Source organism: Lepidochelys olivacea (assembly GCF_965140295.1).
Source record: "Lepidochelys olivacea isolate rLepOli2 genome assembly, chromosome: 3".
In the NCBI taxonomy this organism is placed as follows: Eukaryota; Metazoa; Chordata; order Testudines; family Cheloniidae; genus Lepidochelys; species Lepidochelys olivacea.
The window spans coordinates 133,524,707-133,544,878 of NC_140413.1; the positions used below are offsets into that span (position 1 = coordinate 133,524,707).

At 44.3% G+C, this 20,172-nt stretch overlaps 1 long non-coding RNA gene across 1 annotated transcript in view; it reads right to left on the reverse strand.

Moving 5' to 3' along the window:
• The window catches only part of LOC311517654, a 90,716-nt gene that overhangs the window by 48,240 nt on the left and 22,304 nt on the right, over window positions 1–20,172 (reverse strand). The window contains exon 2 of the long non-coding RNA XR_014710750.1: window positions 1,738–1,789. This is a non-coding gene — a long non-coding RNA (uncharacterized lncRNA). The remainder of the gene's footprint in view (window positions 1–1,737; window positions 1,790–20,172) is intronic.

Below are 20,172 nucleotides of genomic sequence, written 5' to 3' on the forward strand. Positions count from 1 at the left end.
TTTGTCCTTGGACGGTATTGCTGCCACCACTAAGTGATTTAGACAAACTTTCAGGAAAAGGACCACTTGGCGTCCCTATTTTCCCAAAATATTCCCCCCCTTTCCTGGGGAGGCTTGAGAATAATATATCAACCAATAGGTTTAACAAGGTGAGCACAAAACAGACCCTTGGTCTTTTAGGACACTAAAAACCAATCCGGTTCTTAAAAGAAGAACTTTATTATTAAAAAAAAAAAAAGTAAAAGAAGCACCTCTGTAAAATCAGGGTGAAAGGTAATTTTACAGGGTAATAAAAAGATTAAAAACACAGAGGATTCCCCTGTAGCATAGGGAAAATAAACCTCTCTCTTAGCACAGGGAAAATTCACAAGCTAAAACAAAAGATACTCTAATGCATTTCCTTGCTATTACTTACAATTGCTGTAATTTTAGATGTAACATTTCAGGACCTTTTTAGGAGATATTTTTTCCTGCCCTGGTCCCTCTCTCTGTCAGAGAGGGCACACAACAAAAGAGCACAAACAAAACCTTCCCCCCTACTCCCCCCCCCCCGATTTGAAAGTATCTTCTTTCCCCATTGGTCCTTCTGGTCAGGTGCCAACTAGGTTAATGGAACAGATTAACCCCTTACAGGTAAGTGATTCTGTACCTCTGGCCAGGAGGGATTTGATGTTACTGCATACATAAAGGTTGTTACCCTTCCCTTTATAGTTATGACACACTAAGAGGTGTCTTGTGGATCTGAGTCCTATTTTAGCCTTAATCAACCTCCGTCAATAGCTGTCTTTTATCCTGTCCCTGTTTTCACTTTATCATGGGTTAACTGGGGCTGTCATGCAGCCAGCTATTATTTCATGTAACTAATAATAAAACTTGCTGTCTGGATCACTGCACACATATATACCAACAACAGGGCACAATTTAGAAGTCTTTGGTTCTGCTAGTTCAGATATGCAACAGCTATAAAGCCCAACCACCATGTCAAGATAACTCCCAGGGCTGGAGAGGGGGAAGGGGGACACAGGAGATTCTAGTTTTGCAAACAAGAAACAGTTTTGTTTCCGCTCTGTGTCACTACAAATGCATCACACATACGTTGGAGTGAATCCAGGCATAGCAACTACACACAGGCTAGAAGCATCTAGTCTGTGTGCCCCCAAATGACAGCAGGAGTGGCTTAAAGGTGGGTGAGGAGAGAGCACTTGGCACCTGTGGGGGCTCAAGGCATTTTCAAAGCAGTGTGTGGCAAATCCCCAGAGTGCCTTTATGTTCTGTGCAGTCCCTGAAGGCAGGGCTGGGGCATGGTTTGGTACTCAACATCTTGATATTGTTTTCCAGAGCACACAGAGCCCCTCCTACAGGTTTGGTAAGGGGCCTCTGAGACAATGGTAGCTCAGGCCTGACTAAGTCAGGAGGTGAAAGCTGACACTGCTTTAGCAGTCAGCCACAGTCTTCCTGTTCAGGGCAGTCCTGAGAGCACACTAGGCTGGACACAGGTGGCCGCAGCTCACCCCTATCCCCCTCACTCTCCCACACCCACTTCCTCAAGCAATGACACAAGGGTAACAGACGGGAACAACGTTATTTAAAAATACCGATGAAAACATTGGAAATGGGTCCCTCTGGCTCAATCTGTAAAACAAATTGATTTTTTAAATTGCTACCATTCCCATTTCAGAATCAAACACATGTGCACATACTTCTAGGGGGTCCCTCCGCCCCAAGCAAAACACTTACCTCAGTCTGGGGTGTCCCAGTTTTTCAGGGCCACTGGAGAATCTCTAGCATGCTGGAATAGATAAGACAGAGCAGGGGGATCAGTTAACAAACATGAATCTCTGCCACCAGTCCCCACCTAAATCAGTCCCCCAAAAGAACTCAGACCACCCCATTCTCCTCTGATATCCTCTGGTCACTCCTTCCTTGAATATCTGAGATGGTTCATGGTTGTGCCCCAGAATCTGAAAGATCTGTTTGAAAAGCTTCCCCTGACGCACCCCTGTCCCTCCCCCCTGGTGCTCCAAGAACACCACTTTTGGACCAGTTATTCTTTAAAAAAGAATTTTTTCTTTTTCCTTCTTCAGTTTTCTTCTAAAAGCTTAGCACAAATTTGCATGAGCAAGCTCTGGACGTTTTGCAGGAATTCACAGGGATATAGATGGTACAATATTCATTTCAGGTAGCTCAGATGAGAGCTGATATATGTTGACAGTAAAAATGAAAAAATGTAACCGTGTTTATCTGCACCTACTGTTTAGCTTGTGGCCATAGTCACATTAAATAAAGCTCTTGTGTCGCATCTGAACAGACAGGTAAACAAATTTAGCCTAAAATAAGAATATCAAGGATTTATAGTTTTTCCTTGAGACAGACTGTGCGTGGGTTGGGGAGAGAGAGTCTGCATTGCAATATCTTTAACACTAAAATGCTGCCACCAGAGGTTGGTAAATTAAATAATTATTCATTAGCTACCATAGTGATGCAGATGCAATCACATCGAACAAAAGACAAAACACAAAGTGTTGACAAGAGTAAAAGGGCCTGCACTAGTTTTTTAAAAACATATTTTTATTTATTAAAATCCCCTGGCTACAGATCTTATTCAATATTCATTAGTGTTTCACTTGCCTTCGTCTGGAAACAGCAAATACTTTGATATGGATTGAAAGAGCCAAATCCTCTGCTGGGGTAAATCAGTGTAGCTCCATTGACTTCAGTAAAGCTAAGCCAATTTACAGCAGCTGAGGATCTGGAGCAAAGAGCTTTTCATTCCCTGTAGCTTTTGGAAGTTACGAGCACTCGCATATCCTTTGCTGAAATGTGGGTTTGTAACAGCAACACTCCCCAGTAAACAAACAAAGGAAGGTTGAGATTTTCAAAGCAAGCTGGGAGAATTTAGCCACACAACCAACTCCCACTGAAATGACTTGGAGTTACAGGGCTAAGTACCCTCTAGTAAGCTTTGAGAATCTCTTCCACGATCCTGCTGCCTCCATAAGAAAAGCCCAGTGGGGTTCAAATTTTTCTATTTTGATGCAGCTCTAACCTCTGGGCAGCCAGCTGTTGTCACGCTATGAGGATGGACTGGAGGTATGGAGAAGTTCAGCAATTGGTTCAGGTGCAGGGGTCCACTGGCCTTGTTTTCAAGGCGTGTGGAACCCAGCTGAGTCACCTCAGCCCTGCACAACACAACAGCACTGAGGTATGAAAGCAGCAGTGTTGTCAAATGAAGGTAGAACAAAGAATGGAGAAAGAATGCTGACCTCCCACTGATTGCTTCTCAAACCACCACCCTCGCCAACTGTCTGACAACAGTAAGCGAGTGCCCTATCAGGAGATCCATTAAAACCTCTTCCTCGTTTATTTCTGTACAGCTATTCATTAGAAAAAGAAATAGCTAATCAATGCAATCCTGTGTCCCTGTTACTGCCACGCTTGCTGTCCTCAACAACACCCCCCTTTGCCCCCCTCCCACACACACTGGTGTTCCACACCCACCCTGGGGCTTGTCCTTATTTAGACTCTAAGTTCTTTTATATCAGCTGGCATAGCACCCAGAAGACTTGTCTCACTGCAATACAAACAAACAACTGGAGAGCATAAAAGGGAGCTGACAGATGGAAACAAACAGTGACAAGAGACAAAGACAAGGGTCTGAATTCATTCTTGCACCAGTGCTGAGGCAGTGCAAAGGCTGGGGGACTGGTTCTCCAAACGTGGGACTGCTGGGGATTGGTAGGGGGCTGATTCTTCCCCCAAACTAACAGATTTATTTGGGCATAAGCTTTCGTGGGTAAAAAAACACTTCTTCAGATGCACACTTATGCCCAAATAAATCTGTTAGTCTTTAAGGTGCCACCAGATTCCTTGTTGTTTTAGGGGAGATAGACTAACACGGCTACCCCCTGATACCCCCAAACTGGCACTGGTAAGGGCTCATTTAACTTCTAGTGAAGTAGATGAGCCCTGAAGGCTGCGCTAACATGCATCCCAGCCACAAGTGAATAGGAAGTTTGTTTAACACTTTGTCTTTGCCAAGCTCTTTAGACTAATTTATCTGAAACCAAATCTCAGCCACAAACTGAATCTATTATTCACTGGGCCTGACACTAACAGCTTGTCCAGGGCAAGTGTAAATCTGTGTCAGGAGCCATGCAGAAGGCTGGGAGAAAAGTCTGTTTTTAATTAACTGTTTTTGATAAGATCTCTTTGGAATGTGTGACATACTGTATGACTCTCTTCTGTGAGACTCGATGTATCTGATGCTCTTAGCTAACTTATTAACTACAGATATGTAGAGGGGTCAAGATGGGAAAAAATGGCAGCATTCTTCCCAAAGATCTGCCTGCAGTCCATCCTTATTGCTGGATGATGTTTCTGCTAAAATGACCAACAATTAATAGTGTAGACATGCTGACTGTTGTCGTTAGACTTCAGAGTTAACATGCAAATTAAGTGGATTGGGAGGAACTGACACCTTTCGGAGGAATTTTGTAAGAACATCTGCAGAGTAAGGCAGTCCATTTGCATTGGAAAATTCTCCCCAACTACAGGGGCTAGAAGGTTAGGGTGAAAGCCTCATCCCAGCTCTAGTCCCTTTCCTGTGAGCAAAGGGTTGGAGTAGTGTAAAGGAGCATTAAAATCCCCATCTCCAGCATGAGTATAAATAGCAGTATAGCCATGGTAGTTCGGGTAGTGACAGTGGTGGCATGGCTGAGCCATGGCAAGTACGTACCCACTGAACTAGGGCAAGTGTGTGTAGATGAGCAGGGGAATTCATAGCCCTAGCTCGTAGTGTAGACAACAGCATCCCCTGGACAATCTGTATTGTGACAAGGCCTTTCCGGGGTCAGGAAGGTGCCCTCTTCCCCCACGGCTCTTACAGATGGAGCACAGAATTTCACCATTCATCTTTCATTTAAAAAAAATGGTTATACATTTTGCACAAACTGACAGAGTTACTAATAAAGAGCTGGTACGTCATAATGCCACTTGCCCGCTCAGCCTGGCTAATAAGTGTGCATTAGTGATGGGACAATACCTAAACTCAAATGGCTGACAGCTCATGGGATCAACAAGAATAAAAGACACGTCAATATTCATTTGGAACATCCCTGCCTGTAATGGTGGGATAGAAATCTCAACAGAACAGCCTCACGTGAAGCAGCCAGGAGTCTTAGTTCCCACCTCAGATCAACATACAAGTGCAAGCTCTGCTCGAGTGAGCACACTCAAAATAGCAATTTGGCCGTGGTGGCACAGATAGCAGCTTGGGCTAGCCATCTGAGTACAATCCCATCCTAGCTCGTAGGTACATACTTGGACGGGTATGTCTACTTGAGCTGGGAATTACACCTCCAAACTGCGGTACAGATGTACCCTCGGCTTGTTCCCAGCCAGAGCCAGGAAGTGCGGAGGAAAAGCAAACCTTTAAATAAGTTATTAAAAAGTTAAGCAAATATGTTCATCTTTCAAAGACATTCAAATTTAATTTTAGGCAAAAAATCAGGACTGGTCGTATGTTTTTTATCAGGACTGTTTTGGTAACCTAGAGCCCGATTATCCTGTCTGTTAAATGCATGCATGCGAGTCCCATTGACGCTGATACCGAGTGCAGTCTAAATAGATACCGACTTCAGTGGGAGCTGTCATGTGCAACTGAGGAGATGATCGTATTTTATACATCTTGGTTTTGCTATGGTAGCAAGCAGCCTTGCTGCACTTTGGATAAAAGTGTTGTTCCTTTTTCTAGGATTATTGGCTAATGACATATGTGCTCAATAAAGTATTAAATCCCTGAACATAACGTAGAGTTTTCCATTTAAAGGGCCAATATCCCCAATCTAATATGAAATCCATTTATAAATATTAATTACAGTAAATGGTAGCCACTTTATACACAGAAACTTTTCTGACCATAACCATATTGAAAGTGACTGTTTTATTTGGAGGTGGAACGGGGTTGCTTTTAAGCCTTTAGTACTTTGGCAAAAAAACCATACCACCATTAAGCCATGTGAAAAAATCCTATGTTTTCACAGCACTTTGGTGTGTTACATTTAAACTCACTTTAATGACTCTATATGCTGTCAGAGTGGTGTAGCAGGGGCTGTATGTAAAAGAAAATCAGGGTCAGTGTTTTCTTCTTCTCTACTTGTGTTGTGTATTTTCATGGCTGACAGGATTAAGCACTATCCATGACCACCAAGCAATTTCACATTCATGGAATTTTGAAAAGCAAAGAGACTAAGTAGAATCCTGGGGGCTGGTTCCCCTGTCAGTTACATTGGTGCAAATCACAAGTAACTCCACTGAAATCTTTGGTGTAAATGAGTGGGGAATCAACTCCCTGTTGATACCATGGATTCTGTGCTTGTGCCACTGCAAATGGATCTGTGTTTTCACCATGCCAGAATTCACAGGAGTTTTTCTGACATGGAGTTTTTCTCCTCTTGCAAGAATTGGACAATAACAGATTAGTAAATATTTGTAAATGGTTCCGTTTCTCTTTACAACGTAGCAGTCACCTCTGAGCATCCGGACTGTGTTTATAGGATTTGTGCTTCTCAGGAACCAATAAAGCATGAACAGTGAGCACTTTCCTCCATATGAAACATGCTTCTCACTCTTACTCTGTGCAGTCATATAATTGAATTGCATCCTGGGAGCATGTTGACACTGTTAAGGTTAATGATCTAACAACAACAGAAAGCACATTTGCAGACAAGTGGATTATAATAATTGCTTGAGCAAACAAATACAAACAACATCTTGCAAATTGGCCTTCAGTCTGCTTTAGCATCATTATCATCCCACTTCCAGGATGGGTAACTCCCCATCCCCCATTCTTGAAAGAAGTGGTGCTTTCCATGATGTCCAATTGGCAATGATTGGTAACCTCATGTGTGCGTGCATGTAACATACACCTGTACCCTACAGTTCACCATACTATACAAGGATATAAATTCTCGTGGATGTATGGTGTCAAGTTTCAGAGTAACAGCCGTGTTAGTCTGTATTCGCAAAAAGAAAAGGAGGACTTGTGGCACCTTAGAGACTAACCAATTTATTTGAGCATGAGCTTTCGTGAGCTACAGCTCACTTCATCGGATGCATACCGTGGAAACTGCAGAAGACATTATATACACACAGAGACCATGAAACAATACCTCCTCCCGCCCCACTGTCCTGCTGGTTATAGCTTATCTAAAGTGATCATCAAGTTGGGCCATTTCCAGCACAAATCCAGGTTTTCTCACCCTCCGCCCCCCCCCCCCACACACACACAAACTCACTCTCCTGCTGGTAATAGCTTATCTAAAGTGATCACTCTCCTTACAATGTGTATGATAATCAGGTTGAGCCATTTCCAGCAAAAATCCAGGTTTTCTCCGCCCCGCACCACACCACACACAAACCCACTCTCCTGTTGGTAATAGCCTATCTAAAGTGACCACTCTCCTTACAATATGTATGATAACCAAGGTGGGCCATTTCCAGCACAAATCCAGGGTTTAACAAGAACATTGGGGGGGGGTAGGAAAAAACAAGGGGAAATAGGTTACCTTGCATAATGACTTAGCCACTCCCAGTCTCTATTCAAGCCTAAGTTAATTGTATCCAATTTGCAAATGAATTCCAATTCAACAGTCTCTCGCTGGAGTCTGGATTTGAAGTTTTTTTGTTGTAATATCGCAACTTTCATTAATCGCGTGACCAGAGAGATTGAAGTGTTCTCCGACTGGTTTATGAATGTTATAATTCTTGACATCTGATTTTTTTTACGTAGAGACTGTACAGTTTGACCGATGTACATGGCAGAGGGGCATTGCTGGTACATGATGGCATATATCACATTGGTGGATGTGTAGGTGAACGAGCCTCTGATAGTGTGGCTGATGTTATTAGGCCCTGTGATGGTGTCCCCTGAATAGATATGTGGGCACAGTTGGCAACGGGCTTTGTTGCAAGGATAGGTCCCTGGGTTAGTGGTTCTGTTGTGTGGTATGTGGTTGCTGGTGAGTCTTTGCTTCAGGTTGGGGGGCTGTCTGTAGGCAAGGACTGGCCTGTCTCCCAAGATTTGTGAGAGTGTTGGGTCATCCTTCAGGTTAGGTTGTAGATCCTTAATAATGCGTTGGAGGGGTTTTAGTTGGGGGCTGAAGGTGACGGCTAGTGGCGTTCTGTTATTTTCTTTGTTAGGCCTGTCCTGTAGTAGGTGACTTCTAGGAACTCTTCTGGCTCTATCAATCTGTTTCTTCACTTCCGCAAGTGGGTATTGTAGTTGTAAGAATGCTTGATAGAGTTCTTGTAGGTGTTTGTCTCTGTCTGAGGGGTTGGAGCAAATGTGGTTGTATGGCAGAGCTTGGCTGTAGACAATGGATCATGTGGTGTGGTTAGGGTGAAAGCTGGAGGCATGTAGGTAGGAATAGCAGTCAGTAGGTTTCCGGTATAGGGTGGTGTTTATGTGACCATTGTTTATTAGCACTGTAGTGTCCAGGAAGTGGATCTCTTTTGTGGACTGGACCAGGCTGAGGTTGATGGTGGGATGGAAATTGTTGAAATCATGGTGGAATTCCTCAAGGGCTTCTTTTCCATGGGTCCAGATGATGAAGTTGTCATCAATATAGCGCAAGTAGAGTAGAGGCGTTAGGGGACGGGAGCTGAGGAAGCGTTGTTCTAAGTCAGCCATAAAAATGTTGGCATACTGTGGGGCCATGCGGGTACCCATAGCAGTGCCGCTGATTTGAAGGTATACATTGTCCCCAAATGTAAAATAGTTATGGGTAAGGACAAAGTCACAAAGTTCAGCCACCAGGTTAGCCGTGACATTATCGGGGATAGTGTTCTTGATGGCTTGTAGTCCATCTTTGTGTGGAATGTTGGTGTAGAGGGCTTCTACATCCATAGTGGCCAGGATGGTGTTATCAGGAAGATCACCGATGGATTATAGTTTCCTCAGGAAGTCAGTGGTGTCTTGAAGGTAGCTGGGAGTGCTGGTAGCGTAGGGTCTGAAGGAGGGAGTCTACATAGCCAGACAATCCTGCTGTCAGGGTGCCAATGCCTGAGATGATGGGGCACCCAGGATTTCCAGGTTTATGGATCTTGGGTAGTAGATAGAATATCCCAGGTCGCGGTTCCAGGGGTGTGTCTGTGCAGATTTGATCTTGTGCTTTTTCAGAGAGTTTCTTGAGCAAATGCTGTAGTTTCTTTTGGTAACTCTCAGTGGGATCAGAGGGTAATGGCTTGTCGAAAGTGGTGTTGGAGAGCTGCTGAGCAGCCTCTTGTTCATATTCCGACCTATTCATGATGACAACAGCACCTCCTTTGTCAGCCTTTTTGATTATGATGTCAGAGTTGTTTCTGAGACTGTGGATGGCATTGTGTTCCGCATGGCTCAGGTTATGGGGCAAGTGATGCTGCTTTTCCACAATTTCAGCCCGTGCACGTCGGCGGAAGCACTCTATGTAGAAGTCCAGTCTACTGTCTCGACCTTCAGGAGGAGTCAGCCACACTATCAGAGGCTCGTTCACCTGCACATCCACCAATGTGATATATGCCATCATGTGCCAGCAATGCCCCTCTGCCATGTACATTGGTCAAACTGGACAGTCTCTACGTAAAAGAATAAATGGACACAAATCAAGAATTATAACATTCATAAACCAGTCGGAGAACACTTCAATCTCTCTGGTCACGCGATTACAGACATGAAAGTTGCGATATTACAACAAAAAAACTTCAAATCCAGACTCCAGCGAGAGACTGTTGAATTGGAATTCATTTGCAAATTGGATACAATTAACTTAGGCTTGAATAGAGACTGGGAGTGGCTAAGTCATTATGCAAGGTAACCTATTTCCCCTTGTTTTTTCCTACCCCCCCCCCCCAGACGTTCTTATTAAACCCTGGATTTGTGCTGGAAATGGCCCACCTTGATTATCAAACACATTGTAAGGAGAGTGATCACTTTAGATAAGCTATTACCAGCAGGAGAGTGGGGTGGGGGGAGGTATTTTTTCATGCTTTGTGTGTATAAAAAGATCTCCTACACTTTCCACAGTATGCATCCGATGAAGTGAGCTGTAGCTCATGAAAGCTTATGCTCAAATAAATTGGTTAGTCTCTAAGGTGCCACAAGTACTCCTTTTCTTTTTGCGTACGGTGTCAAGGATTTCTAATGTTGCCTACTTTCATGATTTCCCATTGAGTAACGTGAGTAACACGATTTTAGCTTCACCATTATGGGAGAAGCTCCAGCTCTCGTGCAATTGTCAGCCCTGTCCAGAAGAAAATATCTTTTTTATTGGCTGCCTTCCTCACTTTCTCACCTCTTGGGAAAGATCAGCCAATTAGAGCTGCTGCAGAGGCAGGCAGAGCTCTCCTCCTTCCTCTCGGGAGCCAAGAGAAGATTGGGGAGAGGACAGAGGAGAGCATCAGGCATCACTCTCATAAGCAGGGAAGGCGTGAGGGGGGGTAGAAAGAGCTCAGCAGTTGGAGGGCAGCTCTGCTCCCTTTTCCACCCTGCCAAAAATGGGTCATTCTGCTTTTTTTCCCCCCTCCCATCTATGTCTCTGCAACACCCAGCTTGGAAAGGGGGAGAACTGGTGAAAAACCGGAGCTTGCTCTCCTCCTCCAGACCTGGGAATGGGGTTCACTGCAGCTGCACCCCCACAATCCTGGCTGTAGAAGGGTTCAGAGCTGCTGGAGCTGCAGGAGGAGCAGAGGTGCACTGGGGGGCAAGGGGCAGATGTGGGGCTGAGGAGGGCAGAATTGATGTGAGGGTTGGAAGAGGGCATAAGTCAATTGCTGGGTGGGGCAGATAATTATTTAGTTAGAATTTGGCGGGTTGTGAAGAAGCAGGAAGCTCCACACAATCAGGGAGCATTTTATACAAATCCTTGTAACCTGATCTCAGTTGGGTCCTCCAGCAAAAGCTCCTGCAGCAGGGGCCCAAGTCACCTTACTGTATAAATACAGGAGAATTGGAACACTGTTTTTATCACTCACACTGGGTGTAGGCCGGGGGCGGGGTGGAGGGGTCAAAAATCAAAGAGACCAAAAAAAGCCATCCAACCCCCTCATTTAAAAAAAATACCCCAACTCTTTTGATTTATGGGCCAGTCTCATTATTTTTTAAGGTTTGGGGTTGGGATGGGGAGTACTGGATTTCATAGAGAGCAATGAAAATATTTTGAAAACTGGATGATGGCATGTGACACAGCATTGCCTTGCCTTTGCAGCATTATGGGACCCGGGTGACATGACAGCAAGATAGTTAAATGGCAGTGAACTGGAAGACTCCAGTACCACACATGGAAAACAGAGAGAGCCATGGGAGCGAAAACAGAACATGCAGACTGCAGCACACAGTAAAAGCCAGTCTCACAAACATGTTAGCGCATGTTCAATATTCAGATGTCTCTCCATAAGCGAGTTTGATCACATTCTTTTGGTGTAGTTATAGCATACTCAGAAAACTCCCACCTTTCCCCTATATACAAGCCCTTAGCCACAGTTTAAAACTGAATTGCAAATTCAGGGCAATTATGAATGTGTTACAGCACAACTTCCAGAGTAGCAGCCATGTTAGTCTGTATTCGCAAAAAGAAAAGGAGTACTTGTGGCACTGAATGCATCCAATGAAGTGAGCTATAGCTCACAAAAGCTTATGCTCATATAAATTTGTTAGTCTCTAAGGTGCCACAAGTCCTCCTTTTCTTCTTACAGCACAACTTGTTACAGCTGTAGTCAGAGGGCAGGATTCCCAGTCTGCGAAATTCACTTAGTGCTGCATAAACACCACAGTGAACTAACTCAAGTTGAGGTTCCCTTTAGAGAAGTCCATCTGTATACGAAAAATCTCTGTCTGGTATAAAGCAGACTTTTAATGAGACTTAAAAACCCCACTCTAACGACCTAGGGCCTCAGTTTTCCCATATGTAAAAATGAGTACCCCACTATGGTGCTTGTCCACTTTGGGGATCTATGAAGAAAGCTGCTGTGTAAATACAAAACTTTTATTTTTTTAATATAATATTTCCTGTATGTAGACACTTAAAAAGCAGCATTTATTATAACATTGAATCTTGAGATGAACCGAACAATATCAAATCAAACATTTATAAGATTCACTTAGAACCATTGATCAGATTTCTATTTCTAGACTTCAATTAGAGTAACATGTTTTGTTAAATGCTGAACAAGTAATCAAATTGCAATCAGCAAATCTTTTTTAAAGAGAGAGAGAGATTTAAACACACGTTGCCAGATTTGAAACTAAAAAGAAAATTCTCCTCTGTAGTGTCATGAGAAGATCGTGGCATAGTTAATCCAGGATAGAATTAGTTTAAAAGAGGAGAGTATTGGGACTGGACTCAAAATTCAGGAATATAGGAATCCTTTCAGGTATATAGGAATTCTTTGAGAAATTCTCCTTTGAGAGCACAGTAAGATCATTATTATTCTGTTCACACAACTGAGTCATTTTTGTAGACAAATATATTTTTACACCATTGCAGTCTTAAGAAAGAAACATAGACATAATTCCCAAAATATAGCTCACAATTTAGCAGAATAAAAGCTATAACTATATAATATATGTCATGAACCTGTTAGCTTATGATAGAATGTGATGGGCCAATACTTCCACTGGTGTCCACCGGCATAGCTTCATTGACCCAGCTGAGGAACCAGCACTATGTACCAGTTCATTAAGATACGGTAAAATAGACAACAACGTACAAATAGCTCAACAGTAATAATATGCAAATAGAAATGAATGGAGTGTGGGAGGTGGGCTGGAAAGGCTCAGAGTGAGGCCTAGAAGTTAGCAATATATATTTTACAATAGTTTAGTAGTGCATCATGTGATAAGTAACCCAAAACAAACAGATGGTATCATCTTCGAGGCTTTGTGCTAACTATATTGACATATCAAAACTACTGGGAAAGGGACTGACAGGACTGATTGGGTTAACTGTCGGAAGTGTAATTCTGGTTAACCGGAATACCACATATAGAGAACCAGAACCCTAAAATTGGTCTCCTGGAATACCAAATATGAATAGAGGGCTGAGACTTGAGCAGATATGGTCCCAGACGTATGTGGGTGAAATGGAAAAGGTGTAGACAAGGTTGTCAAACCCATCCCTACTTGGGATACCAGGGATGACCAGAGGGCAGAAGTCTGTGTATGAACAAGCTTTCTTATGGTGATTGTGAAGCTGGCAGACCAGGTGCCAGCTCATGCCAAGGTCCAGGGCCTCTCTGAACACTGACTAATGCATAGCTGGGAACCAGTCTGGCTCACCTGTGGATTGGTATAATTAAAATACATATTACTGTTATAAGAATGTGTTCAGTGTTTAGACTTTATGGCACACTTGTAGGATGTTGCATGTAGTAATCTTGTTTTTAATATCTGCATCCCATGGTATAAAGTTATATTGAGTGTTTGCATTGTAAATTTCTGTCATTATGTAACTTAACAAACTGGAAAAGAAACATTAATTAGGTAAAGTGCTTGTCCTGTACACAAGATGGCCCACTGAAGGCAAACGGGGCATTGTGTAGCATCATAGGACAGAAACATTGTTGATTGCATTCCTCTCTCCCTCCAGGAAGGGGAGACCCATGCATGCAGTCATCCCATCAGCTTGGATTCTGGGGTGAAGGAGATAAAAATCCCTGACAAAGAGAAACTGGGATCTTTATGCTGTCTGGACTCTGAGGGGCAAAGATTCCAAAACATAAACAAGAGATCCCCATGCTGCTTGGCATGGGTCAGCCCTAAAGGGCATATAGAGCAGCTTATTATAGAATCTTATATTAAGATCATAAGAACATAAGAACAGCCATACTGGGTCAGACCAAAAGTCCAACTAGCCCTTCCATCTAAGGTCCATCTGGCATCTTCTGACAGTGGCCAATGCCAGGTGCCCAGGGGGAATGAACAGAACAGGTAATCATCAAGTGATCCATCCCCTGTCGCCCATTCCCAGCTTCTGGCAAACAGAGGCGGGGGACACCATTCCTGTCCATCCTGACTAACAGCCATTGATGGACCTATCCTCCATGAACTTATCTAGTTCTTTTTTGAACCCTGTTATAGTCTTGGCCTTCACAACATCCTCTGGCAAGGAGTTCCACAGGTTCACTGTGTGTTGTGTGAAAAAAATACTTCCTTTTGTTTGTTTTAAACCTGCTGCCTATTAATTTCATTTGGTGACCCCTGGTTCTTGTATTATGAGAAGGAGTAAATAACACTTCCTTATTTACTTTCTCCACACCAGTCATGATTTTATAGACTTCTATCATATCCCCCCATCGTCGCCTCTTTTCCAAGCTGAAAAGTCTTGTTAATCTCTCCTTGTATTACCCTTTTAAATCTAAGACTGTAACTCATTTGTGTGTGTATGTTTCCTGTTTAACCTTGTAAGTAACTCTTATTTCTTTTCTTAGTTAATAAATCTTTAGTTAATTATAGGATTGGTTACAGGTGTTGTCTTTGGTTTGAGATCTGAGTACAAATGATGTGGGGTAAGTGACTGCTCCTTTGGGACTGGGAACAACCTGAATTTTGTTGTGATTCTGGTGTGAAGTGACCATCATATAGTCCAGCCTTGCCTGGGTGGGAAGATAGAGTGGAATGCCCAAGGGGACTGTCTGTGACTCCATGATAAGACTGTTATAGTGCTATAGGAGTTCACACTTGTTACTGGGTTGGTGAAATCTAATTATAGAACATATAACCTGTTTGGGGTGTCCGCCCTGCTTTTTGACAGTCTGCCTTGAGATTGGCGTTCACGGTCATGAGCCAATCCAGACAGCGTGGCAGCGATCTCCACTTACTTTTTCTTGTATCTTTGCTGCTACCAGTCTCCATAAGGTTGTAAATATGGTCAAGGTTGTAAGTATGTCAACATTGGGGAATTGTTTTATCTTGTACTGACCTAAAGTTGTACAAATGCACAATCTAGTGTGTGTTTTGTTATATGTATCTGGTTTTGTATAATTATGCTTATGTTTGTATTTATTTGGATTTTAAGTGAAGTCCTCATGTTTCTATCTGTGTGTGCCTCAAATTTCAACTCAGTACAATTTCTTACATTGCTGGATGAGTACAGAACCTGTTACTTGTGACTGGTGAACTTTACACCCTAGATTAATCGAGACTACAATTACCATCTATGGTTCATCAGTAGTATATATAAAAATAGTTAGTGATCTCAGTCAAATTCATAGCAAATAAGTATGATGAGCCAAAATAATAAAAATAACTAGTTACCACCAGTAGCATCACCAGCAACTCTGCTGGCAACAGGCCCGCTGACAGGGGAGGAGGGTAAAGGGGGCAATTGCCCAGGGGCCCGGGTGTTTTAAAAGGGCCCGGGGGCCCTTTTCTGGCAGAATTGGGATTTTGCTTTAAATGTACAGTATCCCTTTAAATTAAAATCCATACTGTTATGTTGACACAAAAAATAAAAAGGAGCACCTAGCCAAGCTCCAGGGTGCCTGAACCATCAATTACAAAAACAAATGGCAATCACTCGCAGACCATAACAGAATCATTTAGTGAAAAATAAATGAAAGGTATAATTCCATTTATCTTGAATGGCCTTTATAAAAATGTTTGTCATTATTAATAAACGTATTAAAATTATTAATGTATATGGAGGGAAAACCAACATCAAGCAAAGAGCACACCATTCCTTTTGACTGACTGTAGGAAAATGTGCCAACTTTTGCCACTGGCAGCCAAACACACTTGGTCCACAGGACGATGTCCTGAAAACAAACCATTTTAGACTGAGTGGGCACTAAGAAAAGGAGTACTTGTGGCACCCCCACCCCGTCACATTCCCACCTGCACCCCTCGCACCAAATGGGAGCTGCCCAGGTAAGCACTCCACACTCCACACACAAACGTCAACCCTGAGCCCCCTCCCATTCTAGCTCCTGGCCAGACCCTGCACCCCAACCCCCAGCCTGCTTCTTCACCCCCAGCCCTGTGCTCAGTGCACTCCCACCCTCAGCTCAGTGCAGAGAGAGGAAGAGAATGAGCCAGAACCAGGGAGAAAGTAGGTACCTACTCGATGTGGACAGGGCCGGGACCCCAGACCGGCAGTGGGCTGAGCGGCTCAGCCCACTGCCACTCAGCCCTCTGCCGGTCTGGGGTTCAGTCCGCCGGCTCCTGCCAGCCAGGGTCCCAGCTGCCGGCCCCGCTCAGCCTGCTGCCTGTCTGGGATCCCGGCCCTGCCCACACAGAGTGGGTACCTACCTTCTCCTTGGTTCTAGCCCATTCTCTTCCTCTCTCTCTGCACTGAGCTGAGGGTGGGAGTGCGCTGAGAACAGGGCTCGGGGTGAAGGAGCAGGCTGGAGGTTGGGGTGCAGGGTCTGGCCAGGAGCTAGAATGAGGGAGGGGGCTCAGGGTTGACGTTTGTGTGTGGAGTGTGGAGTGCTTACCTGGGCAGCTCCCATTTGGTGCGAGGGGTGCAGGTGGGAATGTGACGGGGTGGGGGGCAGGAGCTCCCGTTTGGTGCTCAGGGTGAGGGTGGGAATGTGGGGGGTGCAAGAGTCAGGACATGGAGTGTGAGAGGGCTGGGTATGTGTGGGGGGTGCAGGAGTCAGGGCTGGGGTTGTAGGGGGGTGCAGGAATCAGGGCAAAGGGCTGGGTGTGTGTGAGGGGGGTGCAGGGATCAGGGCAGGGGTCTGGCGGTGTGGGCTGGACTCACAGCCGGGGGCTGGAGGGGATATCCCCTGATTCCACCCCCTTCCCCAAGGCCCCGTCCCCACCTCTTCTCTGCCTCCTCCCCAGAGCAGCTGCGGCTCCGCTTCTCCCCCTCCCCCGCAAAGGCCATCAGCTGATCGACGGCAGGGAGGGAGAGGAGGAGGGGCAGGAACGCAACACGCTGGGGGAAGATGTGGGGAGGGGGGAACTTGCCTGCCCTGCAGCAGCAGCCAGCAGGACCAAGCTTCTTCACCCTGCCCCGGGGTGGAGGGAGGGGTGGAGAAGAGCGGGCTGAAGCGGGCAGGATTTTTAATGGCACGCTGCTACCTGCCGGGGTCCCGGCCTGGGTTCGGCAGCAGGCTGAGCGGGGCCAGTGGCTGGGACTCGGCAGGTAGCAGCGTGCGGCTCGCCTGCCGTCTTTGGCATGCGTGCCATAGGTTGCCGACCCCTGATCTAGTCTGACTTCCTGGCCATAGATAGCACAGGCCATAGAACTCTCCCAGAATAATTCCTAGAGCAGAGCTTTCTTTAAGAAAACATCCAATCTGGTTTTAAAAATTGTCAGTGATGGAGAATTTACCATGACCCTTGGTAAATTGGCCCAATGGTTAATTACCCTCCCTGTTAAAATTTACACCTTATTTCCAATCTGAATTTGTCTAGTTTCAACTTCCAGCCATTGGACTGTATTATACCTTTCTCTGCTAGACTGAAGAGCTCATTATTAAATATTTGTTCCCAATGTAGATATTTATAGACTGTAATCAAGTCACCGCTTAACTGTCTCTTTGTAAAACTAAATAGACTGAGCTCCTTGAGTCTATCACTAAAAGGCATGTTTTCTAACCTTTTAATCATTCTTGTGGCTCTTCTCTGAACCCTCTCCAATTTTTCAATATAACTTTGGGCACTAGAACTGGACACAGTATTCCAGCAGCAGTTGCACCAGTGCCAAATACAGAGGTAAAATAACTATTCTACCCTTACTTGAGATTCCCCTGTTTATGCATCCAATGACTGTATTAGCCCTTTTGGCTCAGCATTGCACTGAGAGCTCACGTTATTAAGATTGTGATTATATATCACATCCCCCAAATATTTTTCAAAGTCACTACTTCTCAGGAGAGAGTCCCCCATCCTGCAAGTATGGCCTACATTCTTTATTTCTAGCTGTACATGTGACAGATACGGCAATTTCCTGCCATATCCTTGGGACACCTTATCGAATTAAGTTTAAGTATCTTTGGGTCCACTGTATTATTGTGGGCTGGGATTGTATGTAACAGCTCCTTTAATTCTTTATTAATCCTGTTTAGTATCAGCTGCTCCATTATCTTGCCCCAAAACAGAGATAAAGAAAGCAGGCTGCTCTCTAAGGCAGAGAGGCACTACTTACCCCACCATTTTCTAATCTTACCCCACCATTTACTATCTGTAGCACTGACTCTGCTAGGTCCAGATCACACACTTCCCTAAAACACCCCTTAGCCTGAAACAGGAACAGGAAAAACCCCTGAACATTTAAAGTGGTACTTTACAACTCTGATACTTGACACAAATTCTTCTTCATCAGAACTTTTTGCCCCTATGACACACACACACCTCTAAGTACAGAAAATAAGGCACATGTTGTTCCCCTAAATAGTTCCTTCCTGGTTTATGCAGAGAGATGGTTAGGATTGTCTTCCTTCACACAAGTCCTATTTCTTTTTTTTCCAATTTTCGTTTTACTGGTTTTATATTTGAGTGAATCTGAACTATGGGAGAGAACTCTAAAGTTAAAGTTGTTTACCAGATACTGACTCTTGCTGCTACCATCTCAAGCAATACTTGTCTTTGGTTTTGAAAACATCATTTAATTATATCAGCCGATGCAATTGCTGTTGCTTGCTGCCGTTGTGCCAGGTGATCTCATACTGAGAGCATCTGGGTAGCAGAAAGTTAGGTTGTAGCTCACTTTGCTTTGTCATGACCCATTTTCCCCAAGCCCCATGTGCAATGTTCTTTCAAAGGAATAAATGCCTGGTAGTGTGAGGCTGACAACACTCAAAGCAATTGTAATAATAGATGGACTGGATGTGATGCTGCTACCAAATGATAAAATAAAATTTGCAAAAACCAAACTGTGTCTAAAAAGTTCACTGCCCAAAGAGAACCTTGAAGAAAATGTTTGTCAATTTCTTTTTAACCTAAAAGTCCCCTCTACAGATTTTCTTCGCTTTAAAGACTGCATGAAATTACACACCTACCATGTTGTAAAGGAAACTGTCTATCTGCAAAATCGCTTCTGTTTTTCACTCTGTCACTTCTCCTGTGGTCTCCTCAGGGGTGCAGCTAGTAATTTCAAATGTGTATACAACTGGCCAGCGTGTTGCCCCACAGAAGCATACTCAAAATTGCCTAAGGCAGGCACGACGTTATATACATTATCTCTAACAGAAGGAGTGTGATGAGAGAGATCCAGCTGTGCTAATGAAAGGCATGAGGAAGGAACTGAAGAATCTGCCAGTCACCATGAGAAAGGCAACCCCTAAAGAGCTATATAATTGGACACAATGGCATATCGTCGAATCATAGAATCATAGAATATCAGGGTTGGAAGGGACCTCAACAGGTCATCTAGTCCAACTAAAAGCAGGACCAATCCCCAACTAGAATCATAGAATCATAAAATATCAGGGTTGGAAGGGACCCCAGAAGGTCATCTAGTCCAACCCCCTGCTCAAAGCAGGACCAATTCCCAGTTAAATAATCCCAGCCAGGGCTTTGTCAAGCCTGACCTTAAAAACCTCTAAGGAAGGAGATTCTACCACCTCCCTAGGTAACTCATTCCAGTGTTTCACCACCCTCTTAGTGAAAAAGTTTTTCCTAATATCCAATCTAAACCTCCCCCACTGCAACTTGAGACCATTACTCCTCGTTCTGTCATCTGCTACCATTGAGAACAGTCTAGAGCCATCCTCTTTGGAACCCCCTTTCAGGTAGTTGAAAGCAGCTATCAAATCCCCCCTCATTCTTCTCTTCTGCAGGCTAAACAATCCCAGCTCCCTCAGCCTCTCCTCATAACTCATGTGTTCCAGTCCCCTAATCATTTTTGTTGCCCTTCGCTGGACTCTCTCCAATTTATCCACATCCTTCTTGAAGTGTGGGGCCCAAAACTGGACACAGTACTCCAGATGAGGCCTCACCAATGTCGAATAGAGGGGAACGATCATGTCCCTCGATCTGCTGACAATGCCCCTACTTATACATCTTAATGCCATTGGCCTTCTTGGCAACAACGGCACACTGTTGACTCATATCCAGCTTCTCGTCCACTGTAACCCCTAGGTCCTTTTCTGCAGAACTGCTGCCTAGCCATTCAGTCCCTAGTCTGTAGCGGTGCATGGGATTCTTCCATCCTAAGTGCAGGACTCTGCACTTGTCCTTGTTGAACCTCATCA